Source organism: Lucilia cuprina, chromosome 3 (genome assembly GCF_022045245.1).
Source record: "Lucilia cuprina isolate Lc7/37 chromosome 3, ASM2204524v1, whole genome shotgun sequence".
NCBI classification, from domain to species: domain Eukaryota; kingdom Metazoa; phylum Arthropoda; class Insecta; order Diptera; family Calliphoridae; genus Lucilia; species Lucilia cuprina.
In genome coordinates, this window is record NC_060951.1 from 30,656,845 (window position 1) to 30,676,117 (window position 19,273).

At 30.2% G+C, this 19,273-nt stretch overlaps 1 protein-coding gene across 1 annotated transcript in view; it reads left to right on the top strand.

The window, feature by feature from the left end:
• LOC111677589 (zwei Ig domain protein zig-8) overlaps positions 1–19,273 on the top strand; it is a 458,977-nt gene that overhangs the window by 425,847 nt on the left and 13,857 nt on the right. The window lies entirely within an intron of this gene.

Below are 19,273 nucleotides of genomic sequence, written 5' to 3' on the forward strand. Positions count from 1 at the left end.
TAACCTACACCATTATACTATAGACTACGCTACAGACTAGACTATAGACTAGACTATAGACTAGACTATAGAGTAAACTATAGACTAGACTATAGACTAGACTATAGACTAGACTATAGACTAGACTATAGACTAGACTATAGACTAGATTATAGACTAGACTATAGACTAGACTATAGACTAGACTATAGACTAGACTATAGACTAGACTATAGACTAGACTATAGACTAGACTATAGACTAGACTATAGAATAGACTATAGACTAGACTATAGACTAGACTATAGACTAGACTATAGACTAGACTATAGACTAGACTATAGACTAGACTATAGACTAGACTATAGAGTAGACTATAGACTAGACTATAGACTAGACTATAGAGTAGACTATAGACTAGACTATAGAGTAGACTATAGACTAGACTATAGACTAGACTATAGACTAGACTATAGACTAGACTATAGACTAGACTATAGACTAGACTATAGACTAGACTATAGACTAGACTATAGACTAGACTATAGACTAGACTATAGACTAGACTATAGACTAGACTATAGACTAGACTATAGACTAGACTATAGACTAGACTATAGACTATACTATAGACTAGACTATAGACTAGACTATAGACTAGACTATAGACTAGACTATAGACTAGACTATAGACTAGACTATAGACTAGACTATAGACTAGACTATAGACTAGACTATAGACTATAGACTAGACTATAGACTAGACTATAGACTATAGACTAGACTATAGACTAGACTATAGACTAGACTATAGACTAGACTATAGACTAGACTATAGACTAGACTATAGACTAGACTATAGACTAGACTATAGACTAGACTATAGACTAGACTATAAACTAGAATATAGACTAGACTATAAACTAGACTATAGACTAGACTAGACTATAGACTAGAATATAGACTAGACTATAAACTAGACTATAGACTAGACTATAGACTAGACTATAGACTAGTCTATAGACTATTTTATAGACTAGACTATGGACTAGACTATAGACTAGACTAGTCTACAGTCTAGTTTATAGTCTAGTCTATAGTCTATAGTCTAGTCTACACTCTAGTCTAGTCTATAGTCTAGTCTATAGTCTAGTCTATAGTCTAGTCTATAGTCTAGTCTATAGTCTAGTCTATAGTCTAGTCTATAGTCTAGTCTATAGTCTAGTCTATAGTCTAGTCTATAGTCTAGTCTATAGTCTAGTCTATAGTCTAGTCTATAGTCTAGTCTATAGTCTAGTCTATAGTCTAGTCTATAGTCTAGTCTATAGTCTAGTCTATAGTCTAGTCTATAGTCTAGTCTATAGTCTAGTCTATAGTCTAGTCTATAGTCTAGTCTATAGTCTAGTCTATAGTCTAGTCTATAGTCTAGTCTATAGTCTAGTCTATAGTCTAGTCTATAGTCTAGTCTATAGTCTAGTCTATAGTCTAGTCTATAGTCTAGTCTATAGTCTAGTCTATAGTCTAGTCTATAGTCTAGTCTATAGTCTAGTCTATAGTCTAGTCTATAGTCTAGTCTATAGTCTAGTCTATAGTCTAGTCTATAGTCTAGTCTATAGTCTAGTCTATAGTCTAGTCTATAGTCTAGTCTATAGTCTAGTCTATAGTCTAGTCTATAGTCTAGTCTATAGTCTAGTCTATAGTCTAGTCTATAGTCTAGTCTATAGTCTAGTCTATAGTCTAGTCTATAATCTAGTCTATAGTCTAGTCTATAGTCTCGTCTATAGTCTAGTCTATAGTCTAGTCTATAGTCTCGTCTATAGTCTAGTCTATAGTCTAGTCTATAGTCTAGTCTATAGTCTAATCTATAGTCTAGTCTATAGTCTAGTCTATAGTCTAGTCTATAGTCTAGTCTATAGTCTAGTCTATATTCTAGTCTATAGTCTGGTCTATGGTCTAGTCTATAGTCTAGTCTATAGTTTGGTCTATAGACTAGTCTTTAGTCTAGTCTATAATCTAGCTTATTTTCTAGTCTATAGTCTAGTCTATAGTTTGGTCTACACTCTAGGCTATAGTCTCTGCTCTAGTGTAGCCTACAATCTAGTTTATAGTCTCTGCTATAGTGTAGCCTACAATCTAGTCTATAGTCTAGTCCACTTGTTATTACTACAGTGTAAAATTTTTATGAATGTGTCCCTCTAATTTAATTATACTTTATTTTTTATTACTAAAAATTGTTGGGTATTTTATGACATTAAATATCAGTGATAATCTATGTAAGTCTGCAACCCAAAAAAACCGAAATGTTTTCTATGTTTTATGAGATTTGAACTCGTGTCATGTTTTCGTTATACAGAGTAACTGCATGGAACATATCACCCACTGGAACTAGAAAAAAGTCCACCAAAAAAAGAAAACCAATTCCTTGCTTTTGTTTTTAGAGAAAACACCAAAACCATCAAGAAGACTATTGGGGAACACAAAAAATAACAACTAAATGTTGTTGTGATTTATTAAGCGTAGAAAATTGCTTACGTGAGTCCCGTCAAAAACAACCGTAAAACGTAAAAAATATGATGGTGTCGAGGCAAGCAAGAACAAAAGAAAAAAAACTGCAGGAAGACGGTTTGACTGTGAAGCAGGGAATTTGTGTGGGTTTTTTCCTTGTTTGATAGTCTGTAAGTGTAGGGCACGAATACGAGTATTTACGCAAAACCATAAACTGTAAATGATGCTCATGGGAATCATCAAATTTTGTGGATAAAAACAAAACAAAAATCCCGCACTAAAACATACTGAAAGTAAAGTTTGAACAACTAAAAAAATAAAAACAAATCAAATCTTCACATATATACACGCACATGAAATCATAAAATACTTATGACTTCATGTAAAATGACCAGAAGTTAGAGACACTGCTGGACCCTCTGGCAGGACTACATAATCTAACAGAGATCATGTTACATGGTCAGTTAAATTTAAATGGAAACTTTTTCCTCCTACTACTTTTTTATAAAAAAAAAAATAAAAACTTTTTTTAAGGTCTACATGTTGGCCTTTTCAGATATGACCATCAAAAGTAAACATATTTTTTTTTACACTCATTTCCATCATCATCACCATCTTTCACATTATTTTAAATGGCAACATGCACGTCTACATTGTATTAGTATTACATTCATCAACATTATTGTTGGTTAGTATTTGTATTTTGTATGATGACCACGATAAGCTCCATGAGGGACACATTTAGTTTATTTGAAACCATTTTTGTGTGAAGAGCGTGGGAAATTTTTGGGATGATTTTTGAAATAATTTATTAACTTTTGTATTTAGGGTAGATTTTCACTTAAATATAAAATACACTGTAATAAAAATAGGACTTTGTTTTTAAAATGCGCATTTTTCGTTTGAAGAGCTTACGCCTGACATGTGATTTTCTTATTAGAATGTCTTTCCTTTTTAGAATATCACATATTTGGATTCATCTCGTGCCTGTGCCATAAAATTTTCTTTTTAAAATAGCAAAATTTTTCATGAGATTTTTTTCTTTAAAAAAGCTCAAGTCTCAAAAAAGCTTTTCGTTTTTAGAAAAGCGATTGACTGAAAATGGATTTTATATTTGGAATAGCTTAAGGCTAAGATAAGCTTTACTCTTCATAATAGCCTATGTCTGACACAAGCTTTTCCCTCTAGAATAACTATTGTCTAATATACGTGTGATTTTCCTTGTAGAATAGCTAACGTCTGACATGAGCTTTCTTACCTAGAATATCTTAAGTATGGCATTAGCTTTTTTCCTTAGAATAACTCACCTGATAAGAACTTTTCTCTCTAGAATGGCTTATGTTTGACATAATCTTTTCTCTCAAGAACAGCTCATTTCTGATATGAGCTTTTTTCTCTAGATAATCTCATGACTTACATAAGCTTTTAGAATAGTATTTTAGGATAGCGATTGACTGAAATAAGATTTTCTAGCTTACCTTAGGGCTAAGATAAGTTTTTCTCTTCACAATAGCCTAAGTTTTTTCTATAACAGCCTCTTTGAAAAATAGCTAACGTTTGACAAGAACTTTTCTCTCAAGAATAGTTTATGTTTGACATGAGCTTTTCTCTCTAGAATAGCTTTTGTCTAACATGAGCTTTTCTCTCTAACATAGCTCGTGTCTGACATGGGCTTTTATCTGTAGAAACGATCATGTCAGGGTAGAATAGCTTTCATCTGACAGTAGCTTTTTTTTAGAATGGCTCATGACTCACATGAGCTTTTTTTTTTAGAATAACTCATCTCTGACATGAGCTTTTCTTTTTAGAATAGCTCATCGCTTTTCTTTTTAGAATAGCTCATCTCTGACATGAGCTTTTCTCTCTAGAATAGATTATGTCTGACATGAGCTTTTCTCTACAATAGAATATTTGTCAAGAGCTTTTATTCAAAGAATAAATCATGTCTGATATCGAAATATTATAAAGAACGAAAATTTATCGATATTTTATTTAATTTCAATTGTTTTATAATATTCAAAATTAAATGCGTTAAAGCAAAACTCAAACATCACATTCCAACACATTTTCAGCTGTTTTCATACAAATCATAAAAATGTAGAATTTACCAAATGATATTTTCCAATTTTAACAACTTCTGCTATAAACTGCATAAATTACCTATTAAAAAGTTATTTCCTATAACAATTTCCCTCAAAAAATTTTACATATAATTTTATTTTGCCAAAAAAAAAAAAAAAAAAATCTACAACAAACCAATTTTATGTGCGTTTTCATTGCGAGAAAAAAGTGAAATATGTATAACAAACAATATTAACAATAAAATTGTCATCACCATCATCAGCAACACATTTTCTGAATTTAACTGTATAACAAAACAAACAAGGTAATTTTATTTTTATATAATTTTTTATTCCGGAATTTTTGTGATTTTATTTATTTAATTTTTTTTTTTTTGTGCGGGAAGTCATAAACAAAAATGAAATGTAAAAGTAATTTACGCATGAGATTGCTATATAGGTAAAAATAATAATAAAAATATTTTTAGGTGAAAATTAATGAAAAATTGGTGATGAAGGTATAATATGAATGAAACTACTTGTATTTTCTCATTTTCACTTATAATAAGTTATTTTAGATTTGTCTAAAATTAAGCAATTTTCATATCATTTCAACATTAGGAAAAAAACGACACACAACTAGTCACATACTTGATTCCAGGAATATTATGATTTTTTTTCCTTCAACTAATTTTAGATATCTATCCTATATAAGTTTTATGAATTGAATTTGCACACTGTAGTACTCTTAAGAAATTATAACTTTATTTTTACATACACCGTTATATCTATATATGTATATCGTAAAATATGTTTGTACATTAATTCATATACTTATAAATTTTATACAAACTCACATGCAAAAGCATAAAATTATATGCAAATATTGTAAATCATCACAAAAAAGAATTTCTTTAAAGCTTAACTGAAGAAGAGAAGTTATAAAATTATGAAATCATATTTTCTTTGAGTATTTTTTTTTTTTTTTTTTTTTTTTGAATTTGTAGCTGTATGTATATGCATATTTTTTATGTATTTCGATGTAGGTAGTACATACTTAAGTTTGCAAGTGTGAAATATATTTATATACAATTATGTTAGCAGAAGTAGGTATGTATCTGCGAAGACATTCTGATAAGTCAATAAGGCTTAAGGTATATTTTGGATTGCTCAATATCTCAGCATCATTATAAGAATTATGAAAATTAATTCTTGTTTGTAGCCTAATGAATGGTATTTTTAGTCTTTTCTCTGGAAGAGAGGTCCTCGTAGGACTCCCGTTTTGCTCCATCTATATCCAATGTCAGATCTACTGACATCAATAGGATCGTATATTAACTACTTTTTGTCTACGTTAAAAGTCAAGTCTATGAACTAATTTACAACGAAGACTCTAAACTAATTTATAGTGTCATGAATAGACATATGAGAAGTTTCATCTATGCAAGTCTAAAATCTCTGACAAAGGTCCGCCATTAAATTGTGTACATTATCGTTTATAGTTTTGTTGATGGAATTTTCAATAACACAATATAATCTTTAATCTGCAACATAACTGCCATGAGCTTTTCTCTCTAGAAAAGTTGTCGTCTAACATAAGCTTTTCTCTCTAAAATAGCTGAGATCTAGCATGAGCTTTTCTTTTTAGAAAAACTAACGACTTTGCTCAGTAGAGAAGTTCATGACTAACATGAGATTTAATCCCCAGAAAGGTTCATATCTGTTGTGAACTTTTATCTTAAGAAGAGGTTACATCTGAGATGAGCTTTCGGCTATGAGCCTCTTTTAATGTTATGAGCTTCTTTTAATGTTATCTATATTAACTACTTCGTTGTCTATATAAAATAAAGGACTTATATACAACCTCGTCTCCAACTCGGTTATTGAGTCACCTATGGATATATCTGAGGTCCCATGTGGATCGTATAAAATCTTTACCAATGGTCCGTCAATGACTTGTGCATGTATGAACTCATCAATTACCTCCTATATACGTAGAGAAAAATAGGGTTCGACATGGTTAATATAACTAAACTGTGTTCACTGTAACAATATATTGTTATCAAAAACATATAATTGTCATTTTAATTCGATTTAAATAAAATAGTTGTCACTGTAATCAGTTTCATCTTAATGGCAGTTATAAATTTGAGTATGATTCACCGAAACATAATTATTTTTTCACTAACTAAATAATGGTAACAATGAAAACATATTATGTTATTGAAAACCATTTAAACTTACACCATTATATGTTATGTTGTTATATGTATGTTATGTTATTATAAATAACCATTATTTGTAATGTTGTTTTATGTTAGCTAGTACAAAAACCAAAAGCTTTAGCCATACACCTCACATATATTATTGTGTGTGTGTGTGTTGTTTTACTCGACAATAAAAGAAGTTGAAATAATTCTCATTTGGTTTATAGTCTTAAATATATAAGTATTTCACTTTGTATAGAATAATGAAATCATCTTTTTGTGAATCATGTTGAAATTTGTGAATTGATTCAGTAATCAAAATAAATTTGACATGTATATTCACTTCTGTAGTCACTCCAAAGAAATGGTCTATAGAAAATGTGTATAGACTAGTCTATAGTGTGGTTTATAGTCACGTCCATCGACACATCAATAGTCTATTCTATGGACTTGTCAAAATTTTGTCTGGACTCATCTATAAACTTGAGAATAAACTCTTTTTTTTGGTATGCTCTACAAAATCTTCAATACTCTTGTGTATGTGATTAATATTGTTATGGGCTTCTCTTTAGTCCACAGCAAACTCGTCTATAATTGTGCTTTTCCTTGTCCCGTTTATAGCCTTATCCATGGAATCTTTCGCAGTCATGTATAGCCTCATCTAAAGAGTCGTCTTAAATATATATACCTTTGGATTATTTAATAGTCCCATCTGAGGAGTTGTTTACCTCTGGACTCGCCAACAGATTATTATATTTAGTAGTCTATAGAATAGTCTACCATGCGTTTTTACTCTAGTTTTTGAACCCCTATATAGACTTGATTAAGGATCAATTCATAGTTTAATCAAAACATTAGTCTATAGAATAAGCTCCGGATTTATGTGATCTATTTAAAGGAATAAGAAATAATACCTTCTATGTATCTGTCTTTTACTTCAAAGATGAATATGATCAGTGTCAGTCTTTTAAACACCTTTTAAGATTACCTACTTCAGTATATCAAATAATAATGTGTATGTATACGTTAACTTGGCTTTTAAGGTGTGTTTTTGAATTGTTAAAGTCAAGTGCAGTAAAGCATAAAGATAAGGCTTGTGTATTTTTAATGATTTTTTATTTCAAAGGTTACGTTGCCTTACTTTATTTCTTATTTTTTCCCTAAGATATGATATAAAGCCAACATAAAATTCATATACAGACTCATACAAGGAAATACCACATGCATATTTATACATACCCAGTAGTTTTAAACTCATGTGATGACTCCTTATTATATTTAACTTAAGGCAATATATTTCTCTAATACTATTAAAAAGACCAATTAAACTGAGTAGATATTAAACATTATTTCAGTTTTTTCTAAGCAGGATAATTCACTTGAAATAATTGTTTATTTAAGAAGGATTTTCAGGTGTGAAATTTTCAACAAAACTACAGGGATGTATATATAAAAATCATATAAGAGAGTCATATAGGTAATACTTAGTTAGTAACGTGCATTTATAAACCATATAAAAATTATGTAAATCCGCTTAACATTATGCTAAATAGCAGTAAGTTTCTAAAAAAACAAGCTGCAAATATAAAACCAAACAACTTTAGATTAATATAAATGTTTAGGACTTGTTTTTTCACCATTTAAGTCATAAAAATGTTGGCAGTAGGAAAAAAATAAAATGCAAATAAAGTGTGTAAAATATAAGAATCTTAAGAGCAATAAATAAATTTGCTTTTAAGACATGTTTATGGTTTTAAATGTTATGAGGAATTTAATAAATTAATCCACTTGCTTACACTCTAGTTATGTTCTTAAAAATAATAGAATTTCTACAAAGTTTTAATCATAAATTATAAGGAAAATTTTCAAAATGAGATTAAAATTAATAGCAAAAGTATTTGGTAAACAAAAATTAAATCAGTGGGGAGTGATGTTTTGTAGAGTAAAGTTATAAAATTTTAAAAGTTCATAAAAAATATTTTTTTTTTTTTATTTATATTAATTTTTACGATATTTTCCATTCAATATTTGGCATACCAAAAATAAGTTATTAAATTTATAAAAGTGATTCCAATAACTTATTGATATTTTCATTTTATATATGAAACAAATTGCTGTTAACCACTTTTTATTTAACATATAACATTTCAGACAAACGAGAATATTTTATAATCATATTAATCAAATCAATGACAACATATTTTATTTTCCAACAAACCAATAATATTTATACGGAAAAGTTTATTTTTTTTTGCTATTAAATGTAGAATTTATAAATTAATATTTATTACAAATAGAGTTTAACTTTATCAAACAGTAACAACATCATCGTCATCATCAGTAACAACTTTGTCACCACAAATTGTATAGAGTAAATGGGAAAAATAAGAAAATAAATGTTCAACTACTTTGATAATAAATAGTTTTATTTTTAACATTTGTTGCAATATTATTATTATTTTTTATAGATTTATAGAGACAGCAAAAAAAAGAAGAGAAATAGCTTATAGCACAAGTTAATTTCCGCTACAACCACACATGATATGAATAACAAATACCTTTTATACTTTTTTATATATCTTTTTTTGTAATTAAATGTGGAAGTGAAAACTTTGAATGTATTTTAAAAAAGATAAATTATATACACATGCAAACATGGGAATATTATATATAATAAAGGGTTTCACTAGATTTGCACGTCCAATTCTGTATAGCTGGGCCCGTAATAGTATGTGTATACTCGGAATACGTACCATCATACAAACCTCAGTGCTGCTCATTTTAAATTTCTCGTCTGGCTCTCATTAAGGTCGCTCCATAAGATTTTTATGATTTTACCCACTGTTTTATTATTCCACTGGCCCACATTTTAAATTCAACTTTCGATAAGTGGAATGCATTTGCATTAACTACTTTGAGATCCCTTCCTGTATTTGCATTAAAAACTTTGAGATCCACCCACTCGTTGCCGACATCTACCGTGTTGTCTGATACCCAAATGATGTAATACTCATGTAAACCGTATCTCTGGAAGAGTATTCAGTTAAAGCTTTCCTATATTCCAATACGGTCTTAAGACGTGATTAAGTAAACGGTGGTATATAAATGTTTCTGGTCCTTCTATGTCCAATTTGTCACCCAATTTGGAGTCATCCATATACGGAACCCGTACAAATCTATTGGTCAACATTTTCGTTTAACACTCATGTAAAAGAGATGTGATCTGGACCTTCCATGTAAAAACCATTTTGTCACCCAATTTAGAGCCACCCATAAACGGAACCCGTAGAAATCCGTTGGTCTAAATGTTAGCTTAGTTAGTTAGTTAGTCAGTTAGTTAGTTAATTTACAATTTGAAATAAGTCATAAAGTTTAAAATTAAAATTCTTCAAAGAATTGAAATAATCATCTATTACAGCCACAAGAAAACTAATAAAACTATTGGAAGAACGAAAGAAAATATTGCATACAAAAAAATGTTTTTATATTGGCAGCTAAACAAAACTATCAATATTTCTAATAAAAATATACTTTACTTTGCTGAAAAATTACTGTGACAGGATACTTGTATTTGTATATACATGTGCATAACCCAGCAAACAAATATTTAATCGTAACACATGATCAAATAAAGTCATCTTTTCTAGCTTCTGTTGTAGACTTATTAGCTCTAAATACACTGTTACTTCGTTTTACTTTACTATTCTTAATATAGAGAATTAATTTTGCTGGTTTATATATCTACTTATTTAGAAAGTTTCTGTATATATCAATATATTTTCATAATATTGAATATATTTTTCATCTATATTAAAATAAACAAGTTACAAAACATATAAATGGAAGAAAAAAACACATTTAAATGTGTATATGCAGATCTTTAAATTGATAACAGTGTGAATGTCTGTTTACTAATAGCAACTGTAAGTATAACGAATATTCTAACACATATTATATAAAGTGACAAATATGTATGTGACATTTTACCCTGTTAGAATAAACTATCATTTATGTATACATACACTCTCTTATTGCCATACTTGAACTCGTAAAAAAGAAAAAAAATCTGGATATGAAAACAGTATTTTACGTATGCCATCCATATGTTACAAATAGTATTGAATTCAGTTTGTGTGTATGAATACACAAACACTTAAAGACAACATGCATCTTTACTCAAGCAAACATTATCAAACACTCCCGCTACAGAAAAACAAACTATATTTTCTTCAATTTCCGCTAAATGTTCACTACACTTTTGTGGTGTTAATTTAAGGGTATTATACACTTTAAGAGAACATAATATAAAAAGAACTAAAGTAGAACTGAACCAGAACCGAACTAGAACTGAACTAGAACTGAACTAGAACTGAACTAGAACTGAACCAGAACTGAAATAGAACTGAACTAGAACTGAACTAGAACTGAACTAGAACTGAACTAGAACTGAACTAGAACTGAACTAGAACTGAACTAGAACTGAACTAGAACTGAACTAGAACTGAACTAGAACTGAACTAGAACTGAACTAGAACTGAACTAGAACTGAACTAGAACTGAAATAGAACTGAACTAGAACTGAACTAGAACAAGAACTGAACTAAAACAAGAACAGAACTAGAACTTAACATAAGCTGAATTAGACCTTGACTTAAGCTGAACTAGAAACGAACTGTCCACCGATCCATATTTTTCATTCAAGCCTATTTCCCGTTGTGGATGGTAAATTTGTTACTGATTCCAAAAATTTCCAAATATCGCAGTAATATGCAATATGTATGTAGTATGTCCGACCTGTTCGATTGTATTCTTGTTTGTTTTCGTATGTTTTTGAATAAGCGTGTGTGTGAAAGTAAACGGATGTACATACATATATGTTTGATGTTGTTTTGTAAACAAATTGATTTCTTTTTATTTGTTTCCTGTTTTTCTTGTAACTATTGATTGTGTTTCATTAACACTACATTACACTACACGGAGACATATACAAATGGAGAAAAATATATATATAGTGTGTGGTCTAAACACATTCGTTATGTTGTCTGTAAAAAAAAGGATACTGTCGAGTCATTGCTGAAAATTTATGAGAGATGCTATATAGAACAATTTAAAGGCAGTCATTTCTTATTCAAAACTATATATAATTGAAATTTAAATTAATTTTTACTCTTATTCCAATGAAAAGTAATGTTGAAAAGAAAACCTATTAAATGGTAATTATAATTCCCTTTTTATTGTTCCATAATCATAGTTAATTGCTCTCAAAGGTCAGTCGTATCAAAATACTTTAATAATCTATTTTATTTAATTTTTATTTATAAATTTTCCTTAAACTTAAAAAAAATTAATTTTTTTTTTTTGATTTTCAAAAACATATATTTTTGTTTCGAATATATAAAGCAATTATTCTTTTAATAAGGTCAACAATACAATTGTAATGTTTTTGCTCTTTAACTCTTCGAAAATTTTCAAAGTAATAATGAGTCATTAATAATTCCAGAGATAAAAAAATCACTTTAAGAAATGGTTTTATGTAAATTGAGCTGCATTAAAAAGGGGGAAAATAAACATATACAGTGGTATGGTATTGTATGACCAGGATACCCAAAATCTATTTATGTATGTACAACATCTGCTGCTCAATAAAAAATATAAAAACAAAATTTCAATTAAGGAAATCCTTTAATGTGTGTGTGTATAGAATAAAAACAACAAGAACTCAAACAGACATACGCATAGAAAATCCAAAAGAAAAATAAAAAAAAGAAAAACACCAAAATTCCATTAAATAATAAAACAAACCTTAATGTGTGTTTTTACACAAAATAATCGTAACAATAAAAATTTATGTTAAAGAAAGCAACAACAAATGAATAAAAAAGGAGTTGAATAAAAGGAAAACAAGTAAGATTGTTATATTCGGCCATGCCGAATCTTATATACCCACCATCAAATCATTCATGTTTATGTAGAATTTTACTGATGTACTCACATTTTTGGGTCAGTAATAAGTCTTAAAGTCATTTTCAGAAGGGGACCTTGGTAAGGTCAGTTATAAATCCATTTTCATTAAATTTATGAAAATGATTTTATTTCCTATAAAACTTTTTTATGTCGAATTTTATTGCTTTATATATATGTTATGAGCAGATATGAGCATAAATTTAAGTTCTCATTAAACATGTTTGTGTTGAATTTCACCGCTATTGATACATCTCTTAGCGATAAAGTTATTTTCTGAAGGGGGCATTATAATAGGGATAGGAGAAAATGTGAACCGATATTCTTACTTTCAATAAGGATCGATCCTTATAAAATTTGATATTGAGATTTTGGCTCGCACGAAACTTGTGTATGTAGAATTTTGTAGTAATGAGCGTTGAATTCGTTGTCTAAAGGGCACCTTATTAGGGGGTTAGATAATAATGGACTTATCCTCATAAAATTTAAGAAAATGATTTTAGTTCCCATAAAACTTTTATATGTCGAATATTATTGTTATATATATGCTTCTTAAGGTAGATATGAGCATTAAAGTCTTTTTCTGAAAGGGACCTTATAGGTGGGATAGGGTCAATTATGGATAGGGTCAATTAACCTTATAAAATTCTACAAAGAGATTTATGAGACCATAAAACATGTTTGTGCCGAATTTCACCGATATTGATGCTTCTTTTAGCCAGTTATGAGCGACAAAGTCATTTTCTGAAGGGGACTTTATATGGGAGGTAGGGTCAATTATGAACCGATCCTTATAAAATTCTATGAAAAGATTTATGTCCCTATAAAACATGTTTGTGTCGAATTTCACTGCTATTGATGCTTCTCTTAGCCAGTTATTGGCGATAAAGTCATTTTCTGAAAGGGACTTTATATGGGGGGTAGGGTCAATAATGGACCGATCCTTATAAAATTCTACGAAGAGATTTATGTCCTCATAAAACATGTTTGTGCCGAATTACACCGCTATTGATGCTTCTGTTAGTCAGTTGTGAACGATAAAGTCATTTTCTGAAGGGTACTTTGTATGGGGGGTAGGGTCAATTATGGACCGATCCTTATGAAATTCTATGAAAAGATTTATGTCCTCATAAAACATGTTTGTGCCGAATTATAGCGCTATTGATGCTTTTGTTAGTCAGTTATTGGCGATAATGTAATTTTCTAAAGGAGGCCTTATATGGGGGCTAGGCGAAATCGTGGACCGATATTGCCCATTTTCAATACCAAACAAACTGGATCAACTATAAGTATCTGTGCAAAATTTCAGCTCGCTAGCTACTTCCGTTTGGACTCTATCGTGTTTTCAACAGACGGACATGGCTAGATCGTCTTAGAATCTAATAAGGACCCAGAATATATATACTTTTATGGGTCTTAGACGAATATTTCAATGTGTTACAAACGGAATGACAAAAACAATATACCCCCCATCTTTTTTGATGGTGGGTATAAAAAGATGTGTCATATTTAAAGCCTTTATTTAGCAGGGCTCAATCCGTTAGAAAAGTATACACTGGCCTCGGGGTTAAACAATTTGGTGCCCAGTGTTATTAAAGGCACCTTCGGTGTACAATTCCTGATGAAGGCTTCAATGGGAAGACTTTTCATTGAATGATAGCTTCTATTGATTTATTTATTACATAAAATATTATTATTAAAATATTTCCGAAAAATATATACCTATTTAAACTTATGGCAATATAAAAAACATTTATTTATTTAAAATATTTTTAAGAGGATTTTCCCTTTTGTATTTTTCCAGAGTGTTTTTTTATTTACATAACCAATATCACTATAGCAAGGATGTTTTTTTTTTAATTTTTTGAATTTAGTATGCCTTTTCACGTTACGTGGAAGTTTCTCGGTGCTGTTGCCATCCCAACAGGATATATTGATGCATGCTACGCGACTAATTGTCGGGGCAAGTATTGGGTTCAGTTGCCTATGTAAATTCCTACAAACTTTGTCATACTGATCAGTTTATAGAAGAAGGTTCCTGGTCCATTTTGGATATTTCAAACTAACAACGGGGCCTTGTCGGGTGTGCATTGGGCTTGAGCTCATGCTGCCCTTCATTCCGCAACGAGGCTACTACAGCAAGAAATTAGATAGCTCGAGTACTTCAGCAAATGGTTTGGTAAGTTAATTAGTTAGTTTGTTAGTTAGTTAGTTACTTAGGCAAGGGAACACACTTTGAGAATATATATACTTTTATGGGTCTTAGACGAATATTTCAATGTGTTACAAACGGAATGACAAAAACAATATACCCCCCATCTTTTTTGATGGTGGGTATAAAAACAGGATGCAGACCAACAAATAAATATGAAATAAATAGGAAAACACTTGAATAGCAGAGACTGGTACGCATCCTTATACATTTTTTATATATAAGTATTAAAAACAAAACACTCAGACAAAATAATCCTGGAGACATGTATTTACATAAATATGAATAAGTGATGCCACTCACAACCACATTTTTTTAAAAAATTACATTTTAACAATAATATTTAAATTCAAATCTTTTGAAAAGTAAAGCTTAAGTTATTATAATGTTGAAAATAAATATAATCTGCAGCAATTGAAAAATAATTCTTATAAAAACTAAGTTGTTTGCTTAGATTAACAAAATAAAAAGCCGACATGTATGTGATTATTCTAGGAGAACAGGAACAACAGCACAAGTTGTTAAAAATTGAAAATATTAGGGTTCGTGTATTGCAACTGAAAATTAGTTGTTTAATCTTTTTGTAATTTGCAAAAAATGAATATATGTTAAATTATTTTCATGTCTTCAATTAAATTGATTTTAGGCTGATCCATATTTCAGTGAACAGACAGTCAACGTCAACGACGACTGCTATAGTTGGAATATAAGTTTGCAACATGACACATTGGACATTTTACTCGTACATGATCATCTCACGTTGAGTTACAAGTTTGTGTCAGATTGGTTTAGTTGACCTTTTGGTGACTTCTAACTATACAGAAGTTTTTAAATAACGTTGTAACTCTATTTCACAGGATAGACATAACTGTTGATCACTAGGTATGAATTCGAAAGATTAACGTGAGCACCTGCCTTGACGGCCTTATCTCACAGTGGTATTTTTCATCCACTGGGTAGAGTAGAGACGGTCTACCATGCGCCCTGAATTCCTTAATGAAGAACTCAGGTAGCAATTTTTGCACATGGATGTTCGGTCCATGTCAGCCCCGTTGAGGAATGACAGGCCGCATATGATTAAATCCACAAAGCAATCTCTGGTCTAAAGTCAATAGGAGGGAGTGACAAGTCCCAACATCAGTACATTCCTTAACCTCTTAAAGCTCGCGCAACCACACTACTGAGATGGCTCTGTTGTTTTGGCAACAGCACCTATTTGGTAGTCCGAAATAACCCAACAAAATGGATCAGGATCTCTCTTTAATGAACCGATCAATGTAACAAAGGAAGTCCAAAGTCAATTATTTTCAATAATTGCCCCGACAAATAGTCGCGCAGCATAATAGATTTTGGGTATCCTGGTCATACAATACCATACCACTGTATATGTTTATTTTTCCCCCCTTTTTAATGCAGCTCAATTTACATGAAACCATTTCTTAAAGTGATCAATATATCCTGTTGAGATGGCAACAGCACCGAAGAACTTCCCCGAAACGTAAAAAGGTATACTAAATCAGTACTAATCTCCAATATATGGAGACTTTCCCGATCTTTCACCAATTTTAGCATCAGTTCCATTACCATGATCATAAAGATCGATCTACGGGATGACAGGCAACCATTGAATACTGTCCTGACAATTCCCCTGCATATAGTGGCGTCCCACTACACGAACGGTAAGAGATACCGATCGAAGAAATCCAGCATATGCTGCTTTGTACACAGACCTGTTCGAAGAGAGATTTATCCAACCCATTAGGTGTAGAATATATCAGTCCTTAAACCGGCATTCTCTCCCCGCGATTTTGGGTATTAAACCACAACCACTACGTGCATCCCGAAGGAACCTCAACCAACTGACATAGTCCTGCGGGCAACTGTCCATCCGTAGTGCCAGATTATATGGTGCTCTGGTCAGACCTCATGCCAAATCATACCGAGGCGAAACCAAGGATACATTTGACATCACCAGTTTATAGTCCCCGCAGACTAGAGGTATTGGTAGCACCTCTTTACCCGGGGATTGCATGATGTAGATTTCATCATGGAAACATGCCTCCGGGGGATCTGTAGATAGTATGATCAACACTGTTTTGTTTAAGTCTTTCGGAAAAATAACCTTAATTGAGATCTCTTTCGGTTTGTTAGTAGTATAGTCTCTGCTACAGATCCGTCTTAATTGGATACCATAAAGATGGAAAAAGTCACCTTCATAATTGAACATAAACATACCATGAAACTTCTTTCGAAACTCGTAATTAAAAGATAATCTATTTCACGTAGATTTTTCCATCATAACCTTTTGATCCAATTAAAACATTTAAGGCTTGAACTAAATAAGTCATAACTTACATACACATGTCCATCCTTTTCTTAACAACAACACGTTCACCGCACACTTTCACAACCAAAAAGCCCTGACCATCCCTGTAAGTTTATGAGTTGTATAATATAAAATGGCTTAAATTGTTATCATAAAATCATCTTCTCAAATTAATTTTAATGATGTACCATATAATTTCAATTTGTGCTTGAGGATATTTCACAAATTATACGATTGTAATTGAAAGAAATATTTTTCCTACTGATTTTTTTTCATTGAATATGTTCAGGTAAGAGTGTTTGAGTTTTTTTTATATTTTTGTTTAAAATAAGATACCATACATATCCATATGTATTTCAATCTCAATTGTTCATGACCAGGCATGCCATAAATATCTACATATTTTTTTATATCCTTAAGGACAATTTTAGAATTTTATGTTTGCATTTGATTTTTACTCTTTTTTCGAAATTGTATGAATGATACAAATTGACCTTTTTCTATAGAAATTTGTATATATTTAACAATAGGAGTTTTCTTTTTATATATTTTGAATTTTATTTCAATAACTAAGCCTCATATCTATGTATGTGTGTATAATGTAATACTTTCGATAACAATGGGTTGAATACCTCAATATTTTATATGTAAAAAAAAGATTATTTTAAGTATTTTAAGATTAGGGTGACACCTGGAAGCATATTCTTAGCAGTAAAATACAAAAGTAATACAAGATTTTAAAACTGCAATGAATCTTTTTATATTTTTTTGTTATAAATTAAAATTAAAATTTGTATTCAAATTTTTAAAAATTCCATTTATTATTTCATTGTCACACCCTAATAATTATATCCACAATCATGTGCTAAAACATGCCCGTTTACATGAACCATAAAATTTTATAGACTTTTTTCTTGCTCCAGCATTTTATTTTATTGATTATATTGTGAGAATATAAAATAAACAGGAACTCGAACGACTAAAAGGGTTTCACAGTTAAAGGCTCTATAAACATTTTTTATTGTTAGGGAATAAAAACAAAAAAAAAATGGGAAGTTTTACGAGTAGAATATTACAAATTTGTTATATTTATGCAGCTAAAATAATACATAACTGGTATACAATATAAATACTATATAAATTTTATTCAAACAATATTAAAAATGTAAAATATCTCGATCAATAGAATTTATTTGAAAATATTTATCAATGGGTATATGTTGTGTCATTATTTAGTAAATATTTTAAAAAATATCTTGAAATTATTGTTTAAAAATTAAAGTTTACTTTTTTGTTGTTGGTTATATAAAATATTATTTTAGGCGAAAATTATATTTTACACTGAATATTGAAAGTCTATAATCTTGTATATAGTCTAGCATATAGTTCAGTCTATAGTCTAGTCTATATTCTCCATTTCCTCAATATATTTAGCAGTGACAACTATAACGATGTAACTGTGTTGGCTATTTTTTGTAATTTTAGGATTTAAAACTTTATTATACATAATATTATTACACACTGCCTTCGTCAGTGTTGTAGTAAATCTCTATGTTGTATAAGTAGGTTCATTAATCCTTTTCAAGTTTTCACTATTATTAAATGAATTTTTTACTTCTAGAGTTATTTAAACACAATATAGTATACTCCATAGTCTATCCTACAGCCTAGTCTATAGTCTAATCTAGCATATAGTCTAGTGTATAGTGTAGTATATAGTCTATAGTCAAGTCTGTAGTCTAGTCTATAGTCCAGTCTATAGTCTAGTCTATATTATATAGTCCAGTCTATAGTCTAGTCTATAGTCTAGTCTATAGTATAGTCTATAGTCTAGTCTATAGTCTAGTCTATAGTATAGTCTATAGTCTAGTCTATAGTCTAGTCAATAGTCTAGTCTATAGTCTAGTCTATAGTCTAGTCTAAAGTCTAGTCTATAGTCTAGTCAATAGCCTAGTCTATAGTCTAGTCTATAGTCTAGTCTATAGTCTAGTCTATAGTCTAGTCTATAGTCTAGTCTATAGTC